The sequence below is a fragment of the Lycium barbarum genome, chromosome 8 (assembly GCF_019175385.1).
Source record: "Lycium barbarum isolate Lr01 chromosome 8, ASM1917538v2, whole genome shotgun sequence".
NCBI classification, from domain to species: Eukaryota; Viridiplantae; Streptophyta; class Magnoliopsida; order Solanales; family Solanaceae; genus Lycium; species Lycium barbarum.
Window position 1 is genome coordinate 97,707,280 of NC_083344.1, and position 24,066 is coordinate 97,731,345.

The following is a 24,066-nucleotide window of genomic DNA, read 5'->3' on the forward strand; positions in this document are numbered from 1 at the left end:
CTCATTTCTTACCAATCAGAACGACATATGTGGCAGAAGATTATGCGAAGCTTTATGTTAAAGAGATAGTGCGACTCCATGGTGTCCCAGCATCTATTATCTCTGATAGAGGAACTCAGTTTATAGCTAATTTTTGAAGTCCTTCCAAGAGGGTTTGGGAACTCAAGTGAGCCTTAACACGACATTTCACCCGCAGACTGATGGACAAGCTGAACGTACCATTTAGACTCTTGAGGATATGTTACAGGCATGTATGATAGATTTTTGAGGTAATAGGGATGATCACTTGCCACTCATTGAATTTGCTTACAATAATAGTTATCATTCTAGCATCGAAATGGCACCGTATGAGGCTTTATATGGGCGAAAGTGTAGATCCCCAATTGGGTGGTTCGAGGTAGGAGAGACTAAATTGATAGGGCTAGATTTGGTACAGCAAGCCGTCGAGAAAGTTAAGCTCATACAAAATCGGTTATTAGCAGCCCAAAATCATCAAAAGTCCTATATGGATAATTGTCGCAGGGACTTAGAGTTTCAAGTGAAATATTGGGTATTCTTGAAAGTGTCACCAATGAAGGGTGTAATGAGATTTGGCAAAAAGGGGAAACTTAGTCCTCGATACATTGGGCCTTATGAGATTATCGCGAAGTAGGCAAAGTGGCCTATGAATTAGATCTACCTCCTGATTTGGAGTCAGTTCACCTAGTTTTCCATGTCTCGATGCTTCGTAAATGAGTTGGAGATCCTACTAGGATCATGCCAGTAAATAATGTACAAGTGACGGAAAAGTTAACTTATGAAGAGGTACCCATTACCATATTAGATAGGCAAGTACGGAGACTTAGAAACAAAGAAGTGACCTCAGTTAAGGTTTTATGGAGAAACAATAACCGAGAAGAAATGACATGGTAAGTGGAAAAAGATATGAAATCCAAGTATCCGTATTTATTTCAGCCCGTAGAAGAAATCCAAGACGAGACATTAAGATCATAAGGTATGTATGTTTTCGTTTATGCATTTAGGTCGTGTGTGGCCAAACTCTATTGCTATTATGTTGTGGCCCTATGAGGCATTATTATTATGGGCTACTGTGACAGGATGGTTGTGCCATATTACAGGGGAAACTCTGGCGGAATTTTTATAGAATTCCCGAGAATTTAACATTCGAGGACGAATGTTCTTAAGGGGGGAAGAACGTTACACCTCGAAAGATTTTCCGTTGATGCACAACGATTAGACTAAAGAAGAGCACGAGTATACGGTATTTCAATAAGTAAGGAATGATGTTTGATGATCCTAATTAAGATTTCAAAGGCATTCGAGATTAGAGAAGAAAGTTTGCCAAGAGAAGGTAAGGCATACGATAGGTATCGAAAAGGAATTATGAGTAACAAGTTAACGAGGGTTTAATGATGCTTTGGAGAAGAGTTATAACGTCCCTTAGATTGTTAATGAGGTGATAGACAAGTGCTAAGAAGGTTCCATAAGGATTGGAGACCAAACGAGTCGACGAGAACGAACTTCGGAAAACTGGGCATTATACGGCCAAACATACTGGCCGTATAAAACATACAGACCGTATGTTCCACCGTATAATCAGCCCAGAATAGCACCCCTCTCTGGACCAAATCTACGGCCAGACATACAGTCAGTATAAATTATACAGACCGTATGTTGGTCCGTAGAAACTGGTCGGAACTGAAGTGTGTATTATTAATAAGGGACCAAGTTCATCTCATTTCATTTCCTTTCACACCCCTTCTCTCTAAAACATCTCCCTACCCTTCTCCCATAAGAATTCAAGAGATATTAGTGATCAACAACATCAAACATAGTGAATCAAGTGTAAGAAACCCATTAAGGTTCATCCAAGGCAAGGAATCCAAGTGAAGGTGAAACTAGGGTTTTGCTCAGGTGAGGTGTTTTTGCCCAAGGTTCATCCCTACACCATCTAAGGTAATATTTATGATATTTCCATGTTGTTTAAGGTATTTGAAAGTTGAAACACTTGAATTGTAAAAGGATATAGAAAAATGGGTCATGAATGTGGAAATAGTGCCATTTTGAGTAATAGCTTGAATTGGGTCATGATTATTGATGTGTTGTGATATAGTTATGTTATAAATGATGTTAAGAACATGGGATAGACATTGTATATGAATGAACGTAATTGTGTGTTATGACTATGGATATGGATAATTGGAAGTGAATTCAGAGATATGGTTAATGTGGATGAATAAAGACTATTATTATGATATTGTGAATGTATTATTGACGTTCGGGAGTTGATATATGATATGGAGGAAGTCGTATAATTAAAAGGAGATGCTGTCCAATTTTCTCTAGTTTTAGTCGTGTATGCTAGCTATCGAATTTCTAATGATAGTATAACTCTAATGAAGGTAGAAACTTGAGCATTCAAGGAGAACGTGCAAGTGGTAGAATAGTTGAACGGAAAGGTATGTAAGGCTAACCCTTCTTTCATAAGGCATGGTTCTTTGGACAAATATCTAAATCTTCTATAAGTCTATGATGTCCTCCAAATGATGCTATCTTCAAAGGCTGCTAAGCTTATAATACTCGACATGTTACGATTGTACTAAATTCCTCATATGACGAGTAATCCTATAAGTATAGATGTGATGATGACGATAATAGTGATAACGATAACGATGACGACGATAATAGTGATAACGATAATGATGACGACGATAATAGTGATGACGATAATGATGACGATGATAATAGTGATGATGCTAAAGATGCCTATGAGCTTATATGTATGTGTGCCTATGTATGGCTATTATGGAACCCCGAGCTTATATGGCCGGGTAGAATATATAGAATATAATTATATATATATATATATGATGCGCGCGCACCACTGCAGTTGGGTACGGATAACCCTGAAGCCTTAGTTGGCCTGGTATGTATGATAACCGAACCTAGCCATGGTCGGGTATGCGAAACACCGAACCTTCGTGGTCGGGTATGCTATGTAAATGCTATGTATATGATATAGATATGAGTATGAATACAAATATGATATGAATATGAATAAGAATATGTATATGAATACGACTATGGATACGAAATGTAAGTGAGTACGGATAAGAGTATGGATACGAATACAGATGTACGTACACAATTTCGCATTAGAAATGGAAAGTCCCTATAAGAAACAAGTAAGTGCTAATGACTATGATACTACTATCTCTCATCCTATGCTATTCTATGTTGTCTATTATACTTTCATAATGATATTGATCATGCTTTACATACTCAGTACATTCTTCGTACTGACGTCCTTTTGTTTGTGGACGCTGCGTCATGCCCGCAGTTGGCCAGGGAGACAGGCTTGATCCATAGCTATATTTCTGAGGGACTGCATAGCGGAGCTCTATTTCATTCGGAGCTATAGCTTTTGGTATTGATTCTTTTGTGTACATAATTATGGGCATAGCGGGGTCCTGTCCCGCATATATGATATGACATATTATCCTTAGAGGCTCGTAGACATGTGTATATGGTTAGATATGTTTGGCCTTGTCGGCCCATAATTTGGATGTCATTTTGTTAGCCTCGTCGGCTTATGTATATTGCTACGGGCATTGCTATTAATGGTGATATGTATATATATGAATGGTTGCCCTATGGAAATAGTATGATTTAGTATGTGGCTCACCTAGATGTAAATGTAAAAGTATGATAAGTGGTGCCCGGGTGGGATAGCACCGGGTGCCCGTCGCGACCCTTCGGTTGGGTCGTGACATAGGGTTTAGCCGAGAAGGGAAAGGGGGGTAGATGAGAGAGTGTGTGAAATGGGGCGTTTGGTATGAAAAGGAAAATGTAAAAGGGGGGGGGGGGTGTTCCCCCTTATTCTGATAGACCTTCGGTTGGGTCATCCTTATTAGGCTGGACTCGGTCCAATCCGAATTTTAATTAAAAAAGGGGCCTTTCTCATGTATACACCAAGTATATACACATATATTCCATATATATGTGTGTATACTTGGTGTATACACTAGGAATATTTAATCAATAATTGAAAATTAGAGGAAGTTTAAATCATGGGAAAATTGGGCTGCTAAATATTTTATAAAAATAATTTTTAAAAAGTCGGTTAAGTTGTAAATGAACCTGAAAAAATGGCTTTAATTAATTGGCCCAACATATTTATCTTAATTAAGGCCTTTAAATCAAATTTTGAAAATTAGGTTAAACTTATTATTTTAATTTGAATACTAACAGGCTGATTTCGCAAAATAAACTAATTTCTTTAAATGGAGGACTAATTAAATTAATTATGACCAAGGAAAAAACAAAAGGAAAATATATCTATATAAAAGGCTCAATTTTGCAATAATTATCACGTAATTAATTAACTAGCCTAATCAAAACATTAAAGGGCAATTATGCTTATTTCATATAAAAAAGGGGGGGGGGGGGGGGGGGGTCAAACGGGCTAAATAATTAATTACTTAAACTATTTAAATTATCCGAACTCTCAAAGAAGTATTTAAAAAATGATTAAATAAGAACTTTTTTTTCTCTCTCATTTTTTTTAATTTAATTTAAGCTTAACAAAATCTCATAAAATATCCTGAGAAATATTGATCTGGCATTTTATAAAGATCATTTAAGGTTATTAAAAATGCTCAGCTCACTCGTTTATTATTCGGGGACTCCGAGTGATTAAAATAACTTATGGGAGGTCAAAAATCAGGTGTCAACAGCTTCCCCTTCGGTGTTCGGGGATGGCAGGACCATCCCCGAGCAACAAAATTTGACTAACCTTAATTTTTGACTGAACCGGCCTATTACACTCTTTGTCTCTATGCAATTTCCACATATATGGCCGGATCCTGGTTTCCAGGTTTCCTACATATCTCATGTCGTATGAGAATTCAGGCCATTTGTAGTTCGACTTAACCAAAACTTTAAGTGATTTGTAAGAAACTTCCCGAGAATCCCAACAAAGTGATTGGGTTTCCCAAGGAGCCTTGTTAGGATGTTACCCACTCTCGAGGCTTGGGTTTTCCTACAAATCCATGGTTCTTGGGAATCAGGTCACATGTAGTTCGACACGCTAGAGAAGAGTAAATCCCTTATGCGGGGGTACTTTCAGACTTCCCGTTGTGTATCCGACTGGTTACGATTTATAGAAACAAAAGAAGAAAGGAAACAGGTTAAGTAGTGGCTGAGTCTAAGGTTGGATGGCTTCTGAATCCTGTCCAGAGAGCTTGACTCTCATGGGCACCCTATCTTGACCAGCTGCGTAAGAAAAAGTTCTATGTTTGCTCCGCAAGTTGTCTGGATCTGACTCAGCAACCGGCTCCTTTTTGGGCGGCTGTGTGCTCCTTTCCTGATTTTGACAATATGCAGATATTCTTGTGGAAGTTTAGATGAATGTCCCTCTTGGTTGTTTGTATGAATGACCCTCTTGGCTGTTTGTATGAATGGCCCTCTCAGCTGTTTGGATGAATGGCCCTCTTAGCTTGTTTGTATGAATGACCCACTTCGCTGTTTGTTGGAATGGCCCTCTTGGCTGTTTGTAGGAATGGACCTCTTGACTGTTTGTATGAATGGCCCTCTTGGAAACTTCAAATGAAAGAATTGAAAAGAATTAAAAGGCGACAGATAATGGCCCTTGCGGCTGGATAATCTTTCCTTCGTCCGTAGTGTGGGCAGTGGCCCTCGTGGTCGGATATGCCTTTTTTTTTTTGCCATGACCCCTTTGGCTGAATATGTCTTTATGCTCATCCATTGCGACACCTTTGGCCTGATGTGTCTCTGTCATTTTCTCGTTGTGACCCTTTTGGTCGGATGCGTCTTTACTACTTATTTCTGTTGTGATCTTTTCCATCTTTCTCCTCCGTTTGGGATATTGCCTTTGCTTTGCTGTGGATAGTATGGTTGGTGGTGTATCTACTATCCTATAAAAAGGAAAACCTGCATCCATAGAAAAATCGTGAGTTTCCTAAGAAGCCGATTAACGTGGTCGCCTTCCTGCCTGGTGTCTCCTTCTGATACCTCGGCCTCTCTTGGGCTCGGTATTTTTTTGAGAGATGTTTTTTGGACGTAATCATGTTATATATATTTTTCAAAATTAGGGTAAACTTCGTAAAGCGCATATTATCATTATTACTGCTATTTCTCAAAAGGTAAATGTTTGTTTTGTTTTATGTGTCATGACGTGTGCTTCCTTCAAACGAGGTCTTCTAGTTCTCCTCGGTAGCCTGATTGCTATCTTAGAATTTTTGAGTTCTTTATAAAAAATTCTGCCCCGGTTTCAAGACTTGCCTCTGGTGTTCCCTGTGTCGTCTTGCCAAGCGGGAATTTTTAAGGTCTCCTAAAAAATTCTGCCCAAGTGTACGGCTTTACTTTGCCCCTTCTTTTGGTTGACCACCTCAAAAATTCTGCCCCAGTGTAGGGTTGGTACCGTCCGATTCTTGTATTGACCCTTGTTAGCCTGATTTCGTTGACTTTTTTGCTTTACTGCCTCTGAGGGTTTCTATGGATTTTTTATTTTTCTTTTATGACGACCGAGCTCGAGAGTGTGTATGTATCCTGTCACAACAGAAGTTCAGGTCGAACGTAGTTAGGAATAAAGTAATTGAGTTTTGGTTTTACTACTAAAGCGACCGGGTCCAGTACAGACTGCCTACATATCCCATCGTGGGGAATTCAGGTCATTGTGTAGTTCATTACATAGATAATTTGTTTTGCTCCTATTCTAGTACGATTACAAGCAAAAAGTACAATTACAAAGAAAGCAGAAATATGAATACAAGCAAATAGGATCCTAAACGTAGTATCTCTTGAGTGCATCTGCATTGATGGCCTTGGGCCACTCTTGTCCGTCCATCTCGGCTAAGACCACAGCTCCTCCTGAGAGTACTTTTCTAAACAGGTATGGTCCCTGCCAGTTCGGCATGAATTTCTCTTTATATTCCTCTTGGTGAGGGAAGACTCGCTTGAGCACGAGTTGTCCGATCTAGAAAAGTGGAGTTCTGACCCGCTTGTTGAAGGCTTTAGACACTCTTTGCCTCTATAGCTTTCCGTGGCATACTTCCACCATTCTTTTTTCCTCTATCATGGCCAATTGTTCATAACGGTTCTTGACCCATTATGCATCCTTCAGCTCTGCCTCTTGGATAATCCTGAGCGAAGGGATTTCTACTTCTGCGGGTATGACCGCTTCTGTACCATAAACGAGGAGATATGGCGTTTCCCCGGTGGAAGTTCTGGTTGTCATCCTATATCCCAACAGAGCATCAGGAAGTTGTTCATGCCAATTTTTGTAGTTGTAGACCACCGTCCTCAAACTCCTTTTGATGTTCTTATTAGTAACTTCTACGGCTCCATTCATCTATGGTCGATAGGCAGTAGAGTTCCTGTGAGTGATTTTGAAACTGATGTCCCTCATCAAATGGCTATTTAGATTGGCACCATTGTCCGTGATGAAAGATTCTGGTACACCGAAACGACATATCAGATTGTTCTTGACGAAGTCAGCTACCACTTTCTTGGTCACTGATTTGTGGGAAGTTGCCTCCACCCATTAGGTGAAGTAGTCTATGGCGACTAAGATGAAGAGATGTCTGTTGGAGGCCGGAGGTTCAATAGGTCCTATGACGTCCATTCCCCACGCCACGAAAGCCAAGGAGAACTCATCGCATGTAATTCTGTGGGTGGAACTTTGATCAGATCTCCGTGTATCTGACACTGATGGCATTTTTGCCCGAACTTGCAGGAGTCATGATCCATGGTCATCCAGTAATATCCTGTCCTTAGGATTTTCTTAGCTAGGATGAATCCATTCATGTGAGGTCCACATGTCCTTCGGTACACTTAGTTTTGTGGCCTCTTCGGCATCCACACATCTGAGCAACCCAAGATCAGGGGGTCCTTTGTATAGCACTTTCTTGTTCAAGAAGAAACTATTGGCCAATCTCCTGATGGTTTTCTTTTGGTTTGTCGAACTCTCCGGCGAATATTCTATCTTTTTCAAGTAGATCTTGATATCGACGTACCATGGTTGGCCATCTAGCTTAGCCTCTACATAGGCGCAGCGAGCCTGCTCTTCCCTCAATGTGATTTCCAACGGATCGATGTGGACGCTCTCAGGATGTTGGATCATAGACGCTATCTTCGCTAATGCGTCTGCGAACTTATTTTGGGCCTTTGGCATATGCCTGACGTAGATACTCTTGAATCTTTCTCACAATCTCTTATCCAAATTCACATATGGGAGTATTTTATCATTTTTGGTTGCCCAATTTCCTTTTACTTGATTGATGAGTAGATCGGAATCTCCGATTACCAACAATTCCTGTATGTTCATATCCAATGCCATCCTGAGGCCTAGGATACATGCTTCGTATTCCTCCATATTATTGGTATACCTAAAGTTGAGCTTTGCGGCCATCGGATAATGTTGACCTGTTTTCGATATCAATACGGCTCCAATGCCTGATCCTTTGTAATTGACTGCTCCATCGAAAAACAGTTTATAGCCTGAATATGGTTCGACTACCTATTCTTCCATGGCCATCACCTCCTCATTCGGGAAGAAAGTCCGTCATGATTCCAGTTCCTCATCCACGGGGCTTTCCACCAAGAGGTCCGCTAAGGTTCTGTCCTTTGATCGCCTTTGTGTTACGTACACGATGTCGAATTCACTCAGTAGCATTTGTCACTTAGCTAATTTTCCTATAGGCATTGGTTGCCGGAAGATGTATCTTAGCGGATCCATTCGGGAGATGAGGTGAGTGGTGAACACTAATAGGTAGTGCTTCAACTTTTGAGCGATCCGGGTTAAAGCGTAACAATTTTTATCTATGAGCATGTATCGTGCTTTGCAAGATGTAAACTTCTTGCTCAAGTAGTAGATGGCATGTTCCTTTTTTCCCTCTTCATTATGTTGGGCGAGCATGCACCCGAAAGCTTTTTCTAATTCCGACAGGTACAGTAACAGATGACTCCCTGGCCTAGGTGGTACCAAGGGGGGGGGGGGGGGTTGGAAAGGTATCTCTTGATTCTGTCGAATGCCTCTTGGAACTCTTCTGTCCAATTTGTAAGAGCGTCCTTCTTGAGCAACTTGTGGATTCGCTCTATAATCATAGTCGACTGGGCTATGAATCTCCCAATGTAGTTCAACCTTCTCAAGAAACTCATGACCTCTTTCTTGGTTTTAGGAGGCGGTAGCTCTTAAATTTCTTCAATCTTTGTAGGGTCTAGTTCAATGCTCCTGCGGCTAACTATGAATCCCAGTAACTTTCCTGCGGGCACTCCAAATACGCACTTTGCTGGATTCAATTTTAAATTGAATTTGCCAAGTTTGTCAAAGAACTTACGTAAGTGCACAGTATGCTCCGAACGTTCCCTTGATTTTATGATGGCATCGTCCACGTAGACCTCGATCTCCCGGTGCATCATATCACGGAACAGGGTAGTCATGGCTCTCATGTACGTGGTGCCGATGTTTTGAGGCCGAACAGCATCACCCTGTAGTGGTAGACTCCCCAAAGAGTGATGAAGGCCTTCTTTTCAACATCTTCTTCGCTCATGAGTATCTGGTGGTACTCGGCGAAACAATCCACGAATGACTGTAGCTTATACTTGGCATAGTTGTCTATCAGATGTGGATGTTTGAAAGTGGAAAGTTGTCTTTTAGACTGGCCCAGTTGAGATCTCGGTAGGCCACACAGATTCGAATCTTCCCGTTCCTTTTGGGCACTGGCACTATTTTAGCCACCTACGTTGGGTAGGATGTCACTTCCACTATCCCGGATTTGATCTGTTTCTCCATCTCATCCTTTACCCTAATGCTCAAGTCGAGGTTAAACATTTGAGTCTTCTGCTTGACGGGCGCAAAGCCTTCCTTAATAGTCAATGGGTGCGCTACAATTTCAGTGCTCAAACCCGGCATAGATGCATATGACCAGGTAAAGACATCTACGTATTCCCTTAATAGAGCTATGAGCTTTTCCTTTTGTGAAGCCCCTAAATGGACACTGATTCGCGTTTCCTTGACGTCTTCTTCGTCACCGAGGTTGATTACCTCAGTCTCATCCATACTTGGTTTTCTCTATTCTTCCAGCTCTTCCAATTCTTCTGCCAGTCCCTCTGGCATCATTGTTGATTCATCGTACTCCTCATATTCCTGTGATCCATTTTTCTCGCTCGTTTCATGACACGTCATGACGTTTTTGGTTGTTTTATTATAGTTATTACTGAAAAGGCGTGGCAGAATAAGGTTAGGTTTATTATTATGCGCCTTTATTTAGAAAACTTTTATTATTGTTATTATTATTATTATCCAATAAAGATAGTCGTTTCATGAAAATCGAGGCTTTTCATTAATTCAAAAGCAAATGGCTACAACTATGGTCCTGGTTCGGAACAACATCGGGCCATTTCTATTTTTGTACATTACGAGATAATTTAGGAAAAAAGGTGATCATTCGAGCCTCGGCCGATGTCACCGTTTTTAGCAAAAGGTTTTAAGAGAAAATCCATCTCTCTACCGAGGAACCAAAAGGCGGGTGGACGTCCAATTGTTCAGGTGCTCTCCTGGCCTTAGACTGCGTATGTCGTATGCCTCTTGATCTTCCTAAACGACAGTAGCATCCCTCTTCCTGGTATAGTGACTTGAGGCTCCCATCCATTTCTTCTTCATTCAGTGTCGACACCTTTCTGGAAATGACTAGTATAGACCCGGAATTGGACGAGGTAAGTTTCTCATTTTGGGCTCTCTTTTTATTGTCCTTGTAAGCTCGTCTTCATTAGGAATATATCCTAGACCGAAGTGGTAGTTTTCACTTGGGATTGGGACAGGCTCCGTTATCCCTCCAAGGTCTTTTCCTAGGGCTTTGCCTACTTCGAAACCGTTTTTCTGCATAGTAGAGGCAATCATTCTGTAGACTTCTTGCATGGGCGTACTGATCTCCTCCTCCGCATGATTGGCCCCGACATATTCTACTACATGAAAGTTTGGTGAGTGGGAGCTTCCTTCGATCATTGGAACGATATTGTAGGGATAGTTCTGATTATCTTTCTCAGCTGCCACAACGATTTCCTGTCCTTGCCATTCAAACTTCATAGCTTGGTGCAGGGTTGACGGAGTTGCATCGGCGGATTATATCCAGGGTCTTCCCAAGAGCGTATTGTAGTTGGCAGAGATCGCCATAACCTGGAATTTCGCAATGAAGGATGCAGGTCCAACTCGGATCTGTAGATCATGAGAGATCCGTCAAACCCTCTGACGTTCGTTCCACTTTGACGAATCTTGCTTGGGTCACAGCCAAGTTGGGTTAATGTAGTGACCAAACATATGTTGAATCCTGATCCATTATCTACCAGCACCCTCTCTATTGCTTTGTCGTGACATTCAACGGTGATGTTGAGGGCTCTATTGTGAGCGGTTCCTTCTGCCGGCAGGGCCTCTTTGGAGAAGCATATCTTGTGTTCTCCGATGATATGGGCTACTAGCCCAGCCAGATCTTCACTGCTTGTACCGGTTGGCACGTGTGCTTCGTCCAATACTCTCATAAGAGCCTGCCTGTGTGATGGGGAGCTGGCTAGCAATGACAACACCGATATCTGCGCGGGTGTTTTCTTCAAGTGTTCAATAATGGAGTAATCTTTCGGCGGCATGCGCCGCCAGAAATCCTCAGCTATTCCCTCAATTATCGCTCTTTTTTGGGTATTTTCCTTCCTTGCAGCATTCTGGGGTATTTTCCTTCCTTGCAGCATTCTGAGTTAACTCTTCAGGAGTGTAACATCTTCCGGAGCAGGTCATGCCCTGGGCCATGGCAGCTTATGCAGTAATGGGCTTTGTGAGACCAATCGGCTATACTACTTGAGCCACCACAGGTGCTAGAATCAGGACTTTGAATCTTGGTGTCATTGCCGTGGTTTCCGGTGTTGGGACCAGATCCTTAAAATTCGGTCGCTCCTGGAGTGTGAGAAAAGCCACTGTGTGCTCCAAGGATTCGACCACTTTGGGGATTAATGCTCTGCAAGCACCCCAATCCTCATTCCTTTCAATCGTGTGGACTCCGTTGTTTCTGTGATTGGGGAACGGGTTCGTGTTCACATTGGGAGCTGCGGTTTCTAAGACGATTTCTCTTTTATCAATCAGATCTTAGATTTTGTGCTTGATATTTATACAATCTTCGGTGCTGTGCCCATTTTCTCCTGAATGATAGGCGCAAGTTTGATCGGCCCGGTAGAATCTATTTTCCGGTTGTGCTGGTTTTGAACCTTCTGAATCAAGCCCGCATCCAGCAACCTTTCAAAGAGTCGAGCCCTAGGGTCGAGGAGCGTGGTGAATTGACTTACTGGCCTCCTCTCCAAAGCAGGACGTGAAGGATTGTATGGTGGGGGTGGTGGCTGATTTTGGTAGTTTTGCAGTGGTTGATAGGCTTGTGGTGGGTTATTTGGGCAATAATTCTGTTAGAGTGGCGCTTGGTAGGTAGGAGCGGACACACTAACACTAGGCGGAGCCGTGTAAGTAGGGACAGTAGTGGTAAAGTTGGGCTGTTCGTCGTACACAAGCGTTGGATAATTTATTAGGGGTGTACCTATGGGGGTAGATAGTGGTTCTTTTGGGCTTGGATTCAGTGTGAGGGATATGCTAGCCACATCTTCCTTCTTCTTGCAGAAGGTTCCTACAGCAGCTTGCCCTGATGCCTTGTTGAAGATGCTAACTATTTTCCTAGATTTGTGGCCATCTTCTATAGCCTCTCCCATTTTGACCAATTCAGCAAACAGTCTTCCGGCCATATATAGCATTTTGGCGTAGAAATCAGGTTCTTGGGACCTGATGAACACAAAGACTAGCTCTCTTTCACACATCAGAGGTTGCACACGGGCCGCCTCGGCCCTCCACCTGCTGGCGAATTCCCTGTAGTTTTTCGTTGATTTTTGTTTGACCTTTTCCAGGTAATAGTGATTGATGTGCTGGGAGTTTATGGCACATCCAAGGTCTTTTCACAAGAAGTTTTACTTGTTTTTAAGCAAGCTAGTGTCTATTTAATGTGTTTTTAGTGTTTTTCAGGTAACGGAACAGATTTGGAATGAAAACAGTTAAAAGTGCAGAAGTGGTCGTAAACTCAGTTTACGGACCGTATTCTCAAATACGGGCTGTATTTCATGGGCGTATTCAAGGATAAGCCAAACCAGAAAGGCTTCCTAAGGAGATGGCGAAATACGAACAACCTTCACGGATCGTATTCCACTTTACGATCCGTATCTCAAAGCGTATTTAACCATTTAAGCATTTGATAGAAAGTTGAAGTTTTAGAAGTTGAAAGACGACTATGCAGAAGACGGACCGTAAATAAAAATACAGTCCGTATTTCAAGAGTTTTCAGTTGCTCAAGTCTGGAAGGAAAACCTAGTCGTAAACTGGTTTACGATCCGTATTTCAATTTACGGACCGTATTTTGTACCGACGGGGACCAAAGTGCAAATCTGTAACTTTTACGTTTTCAGAACCTATAAATAGTCATTGTAGGGTTTTAATTTCTATCAGTTCTCATATTTTTGACTTTTGACTTAGAACATTAAATACTCTCTTGGTTTTGAAGCTTCATTACATCAATTCAAGTATTAATTCCTTTTTCCTTCCAAAGTAAGCAATTATGAATCCTTCAATTTCTTATTTCTTGTTCTTTGTCATGAGTAGCTAAATTCCCTTACTAGGGTTGTGAACCCAATGATGGGTGTTTTGTGAATTGGGTTATGATTGATATATGCATAATGGATTGTTAGGGTTTATTTATTCTTCATTCTTCATTCATAATTAATGGTTGCAAACATTGATTAAAGCCATAAATCTTGGTTTGTTTGGAAAAACAATTAGGGTTTGGTATGAATAAATAACAAGAACTCAATGCTTTAAACTTTGTCTAATAAATTCACTTAGGAATAAAAAGAATTTACTTAGCATAATTAACCGTTCTTCATATCACTTTCTTATATTTGAAAAAATCATAGAAAGAAATAATCTTTATTTATTGGGAAATAGTAGAGATTCACATAGAGGTTAAGTGCATTCATATAGCAATCCATTAGAAGTATATCAAGCTCAATACCCATGATCATAAACCCTATCTAACGGGGACACAACCTTGGTTTTTTTTACCCTAAATTACACTCCAAATAAATTAGTTAGCCATTAGACCTAAACAACCAAACTTTTACAAAAATCACCGGATTAAGACATTAGACCTAAATTACGCATTCCACGCATTTAGTAACCTTTTCACACCATATTCCCTGTGGGATAAGACCCCAACCTTGTTGGGTTACTATATTTGACATCGTCCGCATTATACCATTAATAGGTGTAATTTGAGCGTATCAGCGGTCCGACACTGTTTTGACGTTGAAGCGAAACCTTTCCATGAAGGATTCTGCCACGTCTTCCTAGACATGCCATTGCCGTATATCTTGAGTTGCGAACCATTCAGCAGCTTCTCCAGTCATACTACGACTGAATAGTCGCATAATTAGAGATCGGAGGTGTGCCTTAGGATTACCCACTCCATTGAACATTTCAAATTTTGGTATTTTGAACCCTTCGGGCAAGTCCAAATCTGGGAACATGCATAGGTCATCATATCTGAGGCCCGTGGCCTTTCTTGCAGATCTGTTGGACTTCTCCAGCAATTCTTCCATCTTCTTCTCCATATCTCTTTCCCGCTTGTCTTGTTTGGCTCTCTAACCTTTTTCTATTTCTTCGTAATGGTCTAGTTCTTTGTTCCCCGGAGAGCACTCATTGGGGATGTTGGGAGTGAAGAACGAGACCTGGTGAGCGGTGTGGTTGAGCGGGGTAGTAGTAGTTTGTCCAATTGGCGGAGTTAGGGCACGCAGTTGGCTTGTTAGACCAACAAAATGGGGAACCTAGTAAGAAAGGATTGAGTGGGTGGTCCCCGGAATTTGAGTGTACTTTGCTGGGGAAGGAGTGCGGTAAGAAGTTCCAACGTGATTTGGGTTGGTGGAGCTTAGTGGAAGTGGGAGGGTTCCTGGTAGGTATACGGCGAAATGATCGAGCATTGGCGAGCTCAGGGAAGGGAATGGGGGAGGAGGCCTCCTTTCCTCTATCGAGGCGTCCTTGCCTATTTTTGTGGCTTCGCTCCTAGCTACCTTTTCCGGGAGCTCCTTCACGGCAGTCAGTAATGTCGCTATTACATCTTCTTAAGATGACACCTCTTGTAGGTCTAGGGTATCTCCTTTGTGCAGAGCGAGCTTAGTTCCATTCTCGGGAGTACCAGTCATTTTCTCGTTGCCTTTTTCTGATAGGGATGCTAACGCAGCTTTTGATCTTGCGAAGTATGCTAGCTTTCAATATTACGCTAATCGGCCTCGTTCTATAAGACAAGAATAACTCAATAATAGATAATGGTAGTTACTGATCATACAGTATAAAACAAGATAACACGAATTGATATTTAAATCGCACATAACATGTAAAGTCATACATTAAGCTTGAACACCTTCGATCTGCGGTCTTAAAGGCTCGGATGTTTATGGGTTTTGATGTTTAGGTGGATCTTGGTCCAATGGGCTTTATGGCTGACTTACCATGGCAAACTCTCCCTTTCTATAAAAGTTAATCAAATTATTGGGGGGGGGGGGGGGGATTGTAATTTATATTATGTAGGGGCCGAGTCTTACGTAGACTGCCTACGTATCCCGCCAGGAAAATCAGGCCCTGTTATAGTTCGTTTTACAAAAGAAAGATACATATATCCAAAGTATCCTTTAGACTAAACCTAGCTAGAGACATCCCCAGACCAGGATCGTTAAGCCTTCCAGCGTATCCCTCCATAGGGATGTCAGGTCGGCACAGTTTCTTACAATATTTATGGGGAGGGGGGTATCCTTTTAGGTGCAAAAAATGGGGACACCTATCATCTACCCAAAAATATAGCTCCGTGAGTCGCTGTCCTTATGAACTCGCTCTCTCTCGTTCTTCTTTCTCCTTAGTACTGTGGTGGTAAGATGACCAAGATCTCTTCGGTACTGATCTTATGTTCTAGTTCGAGCTTGAAGGCATAGCACTTTTCTATGTCCTGCCCCATAGCACCTTGATGATACAGACAAAATTTGCTCCTGTTAGGCCCCAATAGTGCGGGTTCGTGGGCAGGTTCCACGGGTCTGATCTTTCTCAGACCAGCTAGGGTCAAGAATATGCAAGCGTATGATTCCTCAAAGACCGTGAAATCGTATCGCCAGATATACGTGCCAGCAGTGACTCCTTCCCCAGGAATGATAGGATCATGAGCTAATAGGGTGTGTGGTCCCCACAGAATCCCAATGATCTTATCATCAATCAGACTGCAAATTCTTCTTCTCAGACCCAAGCACTTATTTAGGGTATGACCAGCCTGGTCACATCTCTTGTATGCATACACCAACTCAGGCGGCGGCAACCTAACCCTGGTGGTGCAAGGCACTCCCATGGCGACCATCCTTTTGTACACCTCCTTACAGGTGACAGGCCGTGAGGATATTCTGAATAGGGAGGAACGGGCTTTGAAGGCTATTCCCCACCAAGCAGGCTCAGAGGGGCCTACCCTTCAAAAATTCTCAGATGTCATAGTGGAGGTGGAAGGCACCATTGTGAGTGATAGTGCATAAAAGTCAGACCCCTCGTTGGTTGGGTGTAATAGTTATATTCTTCATTTGCTTCATTCTCAAATTCTACGAACTCAGGGAACATCCTGAATGGTTCTTCTTCCCCCTCAACTTCCACGTCAACGGGCTGTGATTCCTCTCTCTCCGTATTCTGAAGATCTTCCTCCTCTTTTTCCGGCTCTTCCTCCCCTACCAGTTCAGAGGCTTCCTGTTGAGGCTCTGACTCCTCTTGTGGGTTTGTCACTTAATGATCTAATCCAGCTCTCTGGCTTTCCTCTCTTCCTCCAGGGGTCCCTTCCCTAGGAGTCATGGGCCTCCTCTCTAGAGGTATATAGTTAAGCACTAATTCACTTACTTCCTCTAGGACATTCCCATAGTACTACTCCAGGGGTATGCCTTCGGGTGGATTCCAAACCATCTCCAGCAGTCGGTCTACCTCTTCAATTTTCCTCCCAATCTCTCGGAGGTGCTTCTCCATTTGTAGAACCTTGTCTCTCAGCATTTTCGTTGTTTCTCCTAGGGTTCGTGTCTCTTGTTCTCCTTGGTTTGCCATGGCAAGTCGACCTTTTAATAGAGACGAATTTGGGTAAGTTTAAGTTTTTGGTTTTTCTTTTTGATGTGTAGTTTAAGATCATCAGATGAAATGTGTTCAAGCCTTAATATATATTATAACACACATAACAAGTAGACATATGATACATGTAGAAAGCATTCACGTAATCTTAGCATATATTTATACTACTCGCAATCCTAAAACCCTTTAGAGTTAAGGTTATATCATCGGGTATGTTTCTTCTAGAATCCGGGCTAAGTGCTCGTCCGTGTTTTCCAGATATTCTTTATGGCGATCTTCTTCCTGGACGTTGTGGGAAATTACGGGCCTTAGGATAAGTGCTCGGGCCAGGTGCCTCTGTAGCCACTCGCGATACGCTGGGTTACACCCTGCCTCGAACCTATCTGGGGCTAAAGTGTCTGGGCCCCAACTCACGCGACCGTTCCACTCTCTAAGAATTACCCTGGCATTCTTGATCTTTTGACCCGTGTGCTCAATGATAAAAATTCTCAGGATTTCCTACCTAAGGTATCACTTGCCTCTTACCGAATTGCCTCAATACCCTAGACGAAAAGTAAGGACAAATTTCCCAAACCCCAGCTAGTGGCACAAAAGGACAATTCCTACCTCGGACCACCACATTTTCTAATATGAAGTCAGGGAACATCCACTGAATCCTACCATCAGTCATTTCTTCGAAAAAGCCAGCCCATGCCCCTTTGGACATATAATCAAAGGTTTGGACAGTAGTTTGTGAGACGGTCTATCCTGTTATGGTTGCCTAGGTACTGGACCTTCTTAGCCATGTTGATGTGTTTGATAATCCACCATTGTAACAACATGCTACATCCTTGGAAGTACCGAAAACTATTCCGGCATTTATCTAATACCCGAAAAATGTCTGCCAAAATGATGGGCGCCAAATCAAAGTATCTCGTCTCTTGGTCCTTGGTTATACCGTGGAAAATGGTATGGGCTAAGTAGATCACTCCGGTGTCTATGGCCATCGAATCCCCTTGCGAAAATACCAAAATGCCCAGTAAAGCTATGGCGAATGCCAAAGGTCTAACAGCTTCCTATTCTTCCCTACTCTTAAATTCTCTCTGGTATAGAGTATATCCCGTGGCATCTCCGATACAAATCCTTAAAGGTTACCGTGGGTCCTTGCTCCCAGAGCGCCTCAGTTAGTGCAAGAAACTTCATGATTTGGCCGACTGTGGACCTTAGCGAAAATAACATGTGGTGATCTGGTTTGTGTCGTCTCCTTAGACAGGTCCCATTGGTGTCTATGGCATCTTTGATCTCTTCTAAAGTAAGGGTAATCTTAATTTCGCCAAAGCGAAATAACATTTCCTTATCATCCTAATGTCCAGTTAAACACCTCTATTAATTCTGGACGACCTTTCATTGTCATTGTTATATCTCGTATTTTTGCATATTCGGAAAATTTGAAATAATTCTGACTTGTAAGAAATAGGGCCATATTTTAATTTTATTTAATATATATGTGTTGTTCATGAAAAATGTTGATGTGGAAATATGGAGGAAGGCCAAGGGCAAAATTGAGAATTTTGAAAATTAGTTTCGGGAATTACAAAATAAGACCCATAACTAATTGGGCTAGAAAAAAAAAGGCCCAATGTGTGTGTGGGTGGCCGGCCAACTTGCAAATGGCCCAAGCCCATGTGGAAAAAATTTATCCAAGTAAATAAATAGAAAGAGGCCCTTTACTTAGTCATCATTTAGAAGCTTCAAGAAAAACATTTGAGAGTGAAGAGCAAGAATGCCTCACGGCCAAGGAAAAAAAAAAAGGAAAAGAAAAAAATTTGAGGGCTTCCATCCTTGATTCAAAAATTGTAATTTTCTTGTATTCTTACTAAGCTCAAGACCCTCTTCAACGTGGCATAAATTTTGAGGCAAGAAAATACCTTTTGTGACAAGTGGAAAATTTTGAAAAAGGTAAAGATTCTATCTTTTTTTATGGAAGATATATATATATATATATAGTGAAGGGAGAGGAATTAAATTTATTTAGTATGTTAAATTATGTTGTTGTGGCCTTGTGATGTAAATGGAAGAACGATGGTTCAAGATTGGCATGAAAATTAGTTGTAAGTTGTTGTAGGAAATTATGTGATTTTATTATAGTTTTATGTAATTATGGGAATGGAGTTGTAAGGTGCAAATTGTTGTTGTTGTTGATGAAATTGGAAGATAAAAATGTGTTGTGAATGTTCGTGTCGAAGATTGGAGGTTTCGAGTGAGGTATGGTTTTTGGTGGGATTGTCGGAATATTGTGCAGATTGTTTGAAATGTCCTTGAATTATGTTTGAATATTCTTGAGCTAGTAAATGAATATGTAAGTGGCGATATTGTCTTGAAAAGACGTAGTTGAAACGAATATGATACGCTATGTAGAGAAGAAAGTTATTAATGTTAGAATGCGTTTAAATTGATTCTTGATGATTATTATTATGGTTGTTGGTATTGTTGGTGTGGTTGTTGATGAATTTGGCCGAGTTAAATTCTCGGGGATGTTGAATTTACAGGGGAGATGCTGCCGAAATTTCTGTAGACAAGTACTAGTTAGAATTGAAGATCTGAATACTTGTAGCTAATGTTTGGTAATTGATAATGTTATTGTAGAGATTGGAGAGCCCGAGACTTGAGTCGGGATTTGATTAGCGAGCGATCGAGGTATGTAAAGCCTACCTTTCTTTCTTTTGGCATGACCTTTATGAAATGAACAAATGACATATATGTATGCTTCTAAAGAAAATTCTATTCTTAGAGCCACTAGGATGGCCGACGTCTTTGACCTCCATAAGCTATTCCATATGGTTTGATACGTGTTTATGATGTTCGAAGATTCTAGTTGTTGTGTTTCCGAATGATGTCCGAAAAAATATTTGATATGGCTAAAGTTTTGGATATATTTTGATATGTACATATGATTCTAAGGCTCCATTTGATTTGTTCCACAGCGATAGTTGAAAGTTCCCTAATATGATTGTTACTTGAATTTCCAAAAAGAGCTTCGGAAATGCTTTTAGAAAGTTCTGTACTTCAAAGGTTTGTAACTTTCGTATACTAACTCCGATTGACCCGAAACTATTTCTGAGCACTTCGGATGCCGTAAATATATTTTTCCATCGAGTTTTGAAATTTATTTATGTACTTATATGCATATGGTTTCCTCACTACTCCGCTCGTGCATACTACTATGATATCGTTCGCCGGATCCCGGGCCAGTTTTTGTGATCGTGCGCACTATGTTATATTCGGCAGTATGATGTGTTACGGTTCCCGAGACCTCGCCATAGGGCCGGGTACCGCTTATATACGGCGTTATGATGTGATATGGCATATGATGTGTTCTGATGATGTGATATGTTTCGATGATATGATATGTTCGAGGATTGTACGGAGATTTGAAACCTTCTGGAGTATGATGTGTTGTGGCGCCAGCGTCGGAGTGGCGACCACGTTCCTGAGCCCTATGCATGATTTTTATTTGCATTATATATATATTTTCAGCACAGGTTTTGATATACTAATTCTGTATCCATTTTCTGTACTTCTCACTTCAGTTATGATTCAGATTACTGTACTTCATGCTTTACATACTCAGTACATATTTCGTACTGACCCCCTTTCTTCGGGGGCTGCGTTTCATGCCCGCAGGTACAGACGTTCGTTCAGGTGACCCACCAGTGTAGGATACCTATTCTGCTGTTTGGAGTACTCCGTTTGATCCGGAGCTCATATTTTTGGTACATATCTTCTGTTATACATGTTCTGTAAATATGACTATTTGGGTACGGCGGGGCCCCGTCCCGTCATATGTTTCTGTTATGGTTTGTAGAGGCCTGTAGACATATATGTGGGTCATGGGTCATGATTATTCGATTATGTTTGTGATTTGTGCCTTAAGCGGTCCCGTTTGCTATTATGGCCAAAACGGCCCATATGTTTGTATATGTATGTATATCGGGGCGATGTGTATTCCGCCAGCCTACCGTTTTGGTATGATATGTCTGTACAGGTGACCGCTTAAGATGATGTCTGTTTTCAGTATCTGTTCAGAATAACGTATGCTATATTTGAATAAGTCTTTGATATGTCGATCTGGTAAGTAAGTCTGTATGGGTGTCTAGTTAGGGCACTAGTCATGGCCCACGGGGCTGGGTCGTGACAGTCATGATAGCTGGTAAATGGCCCAAGGTATAGCTAATGGTTTTCTGGTGAGCGTCCCCTAACTATGCCAACCAAACCCTCAACAAATTCGGAGCCTCGATGATTATGTCGAAACGGATGCGACCTTCCAACTACAAAATAAAACACCGTTTGGATCCCTCCACCCCCACAGGGTCAATGGTTCATCACATAGGCACTAAACATGCTTCCACATAACACATAAATGAGAGCTGGTGTCCTTCGAGTCATAGACCGTCCGGACAAGGGTAGTCTCCCTTAATGAGCTTTAGGTAGGTCTGAGATACCCAAAGCTCGTCTAGGTATGAATGTTTTAGTTCAATAGGGATTTGGCTTAGCTCTACCCTAGTTTTACTAGAGTGGGTTCTTTACGAAAGACCGGGAACCCGAGCGGACAACTGGGGCTGAACCGTTAGGCTGTTAGACGATCACGAACTAACCCCGCCTCATAACGGTTTCAAAAGAAGTATTTTGGTTTTTTAGTGAAGGTACGACCGCGTGCTCCGCGAAGTCGCCTTTGGAAAAAAATGTAAAATAAATGTCAGGAGTGGCGGAGTTATGATATGCATGCAATGACAATTGATATTTGCGGGAAAGTAAGCACATAAAAAGTTAAGGCAAATATACCCAAATTATATTGGAACTCTTATGGTTAGAACTTTTAAGTCCCCAGCAGAGTCTCCATATGTAACAGTTCGCATTTTCGCAGGCGGGGTTAGCGCTCCAAAAAACTTCTTCGAACTCGTTGGTACTCTTTCGGACTTTGTTTTAAAAGAGTTACCACCGAATTTTTAGGAAATTAGGAAAACCAATTTTGAAGGGTTTATTCATACAACGTGAAAAATCCTTCTTAATCCAAAGTTCGAGGCAAGGGTTCTGGTGATCCCCTAAGGAAGGTGTTAGACACCCTAGTATTAAGGATCCGTACTATATGGTTGACCTTCGAATTCCAATGTGTGGGTATTTGCATGAACTGTTTATTTAGTGTAATTTCCCGTAAAACGTATGTCCTTTTATTGCATATCAAGTTCTCTTTGAAAGAATTTGGGTGTAGTTCCCTTATATATGGGCTATTTTTAGGTTGGATCTTTCATATATTAATGAATATATTTGCTCTTATAAATGAGGATAAAAAAAAAATTGTAAAGAGGGAAATTAATTATGGCAAAGTACATATGTATTTCCAGTTCATGCCTTAATCCACACTTGGTTCAAGTCAATCATATACGCACTCTAAGAACTCCTTACTTATTATTCTACATCTATTAAAGAATGTTTTAGCACATTTTCTTAAAAGAAATCATCTTGATTCGGCTTTGGGCCGCAAAAAATAAGTTGAATTTGCAAGGAACAACAGTCGACCACATGTTTTTGGAAATAAGAAGTTTTCAAAATCATATAAGCTTATTTGTTTTAAAGGGAAAAGAGTTATAACGATTTTGTTGATAAAAAGTGTAATGGACTCTGGCCCAAAACGTATTTTTGTTGGTCTTTAAAAAGACGCCCAAGACCGATTTTGAACTTAAATCTGGGCTTATGGCAATTTGGTGGGCTTCGAGCCAAAACTTGGTTTTGCTTGTTGGGTTTTATCCAAAACTCATGTCAATTTTAAAATAAAGTGTAGTACTTCTTCTGGATCTTTTGAATTCACCATGATACAAAATTTCTCATTTTTTCTTTTACAGCTTGTTTTATGAAAGAACAAAACGGTGCGTTCCTTTTAATTTTGAAATGAGAACCTTTTCACAAATAATTCTAGTAAAACGCTCATATGCTAATACCTATCCGAGTTTCTAACTTATTTTTTTATAGGAAAACCATTTAATTTGCCTCTTTTAGAAATTCTCTTTGAGAATAAGAAAAATAAGATGGGTTGTGGAAATTCGCGTGGGAACCTAAAGTCCAACTAAACGGCTTAAGTGTTGTTCGCCTAAAGCGCCTAGTTCCAACCATTTGGTTTCCAATAATGTTGTGAGTTTACAAATACAAGCATGAAGGACAATATATCATACAACAGGAATGAAATAACTTGGGGTGTACCAAGCCCCTTAACCATTTTCACCCATGGTTGGGCCTTCATAGATACGCATATAAGCTTCCCTTTCTCATACTCAACAGAAATCTGAAAGAATTGTCCTATTGGGCCTCTGGCCCAATAGGGAGGCTACGTCCTCGGCCCAAGTGGCCATGCGAAGAGTAAGAGAGAGAGTGTGTGCGTGTGGAGGGGGGGGGAGGGAAAGAAAAGGAATTAGGTTAGACTGGATCCTATAAAATTCACACAATATACAGAAGATATACACATGTAGTAATAAGAATAATAAGATTAGCCAAAACTATCCTATTATGATATTTTTTTTATCATAGTGCATTTTAGTGATGTGTGGGCTGAGTATCTTGGAATGAGACTAGGGTGGTTGCCACCATCCTTATTCCCAGTATCGCACAAGATTCAAGGGGTTTCATCAAACCTCATACATGGCTGGCACTGCGGGAAGGCTGGACCAACCCCAAATGATCCTCAACATTAGCACAATCAAGCACAAGTGTACACTTAGAGTCCAACATCACTGAACAGTTTGGTCTTCAGCCAAGGACACAGAGGAATACGTAAAAACACAACACAACAACCAAGCAACAAAGGGTAA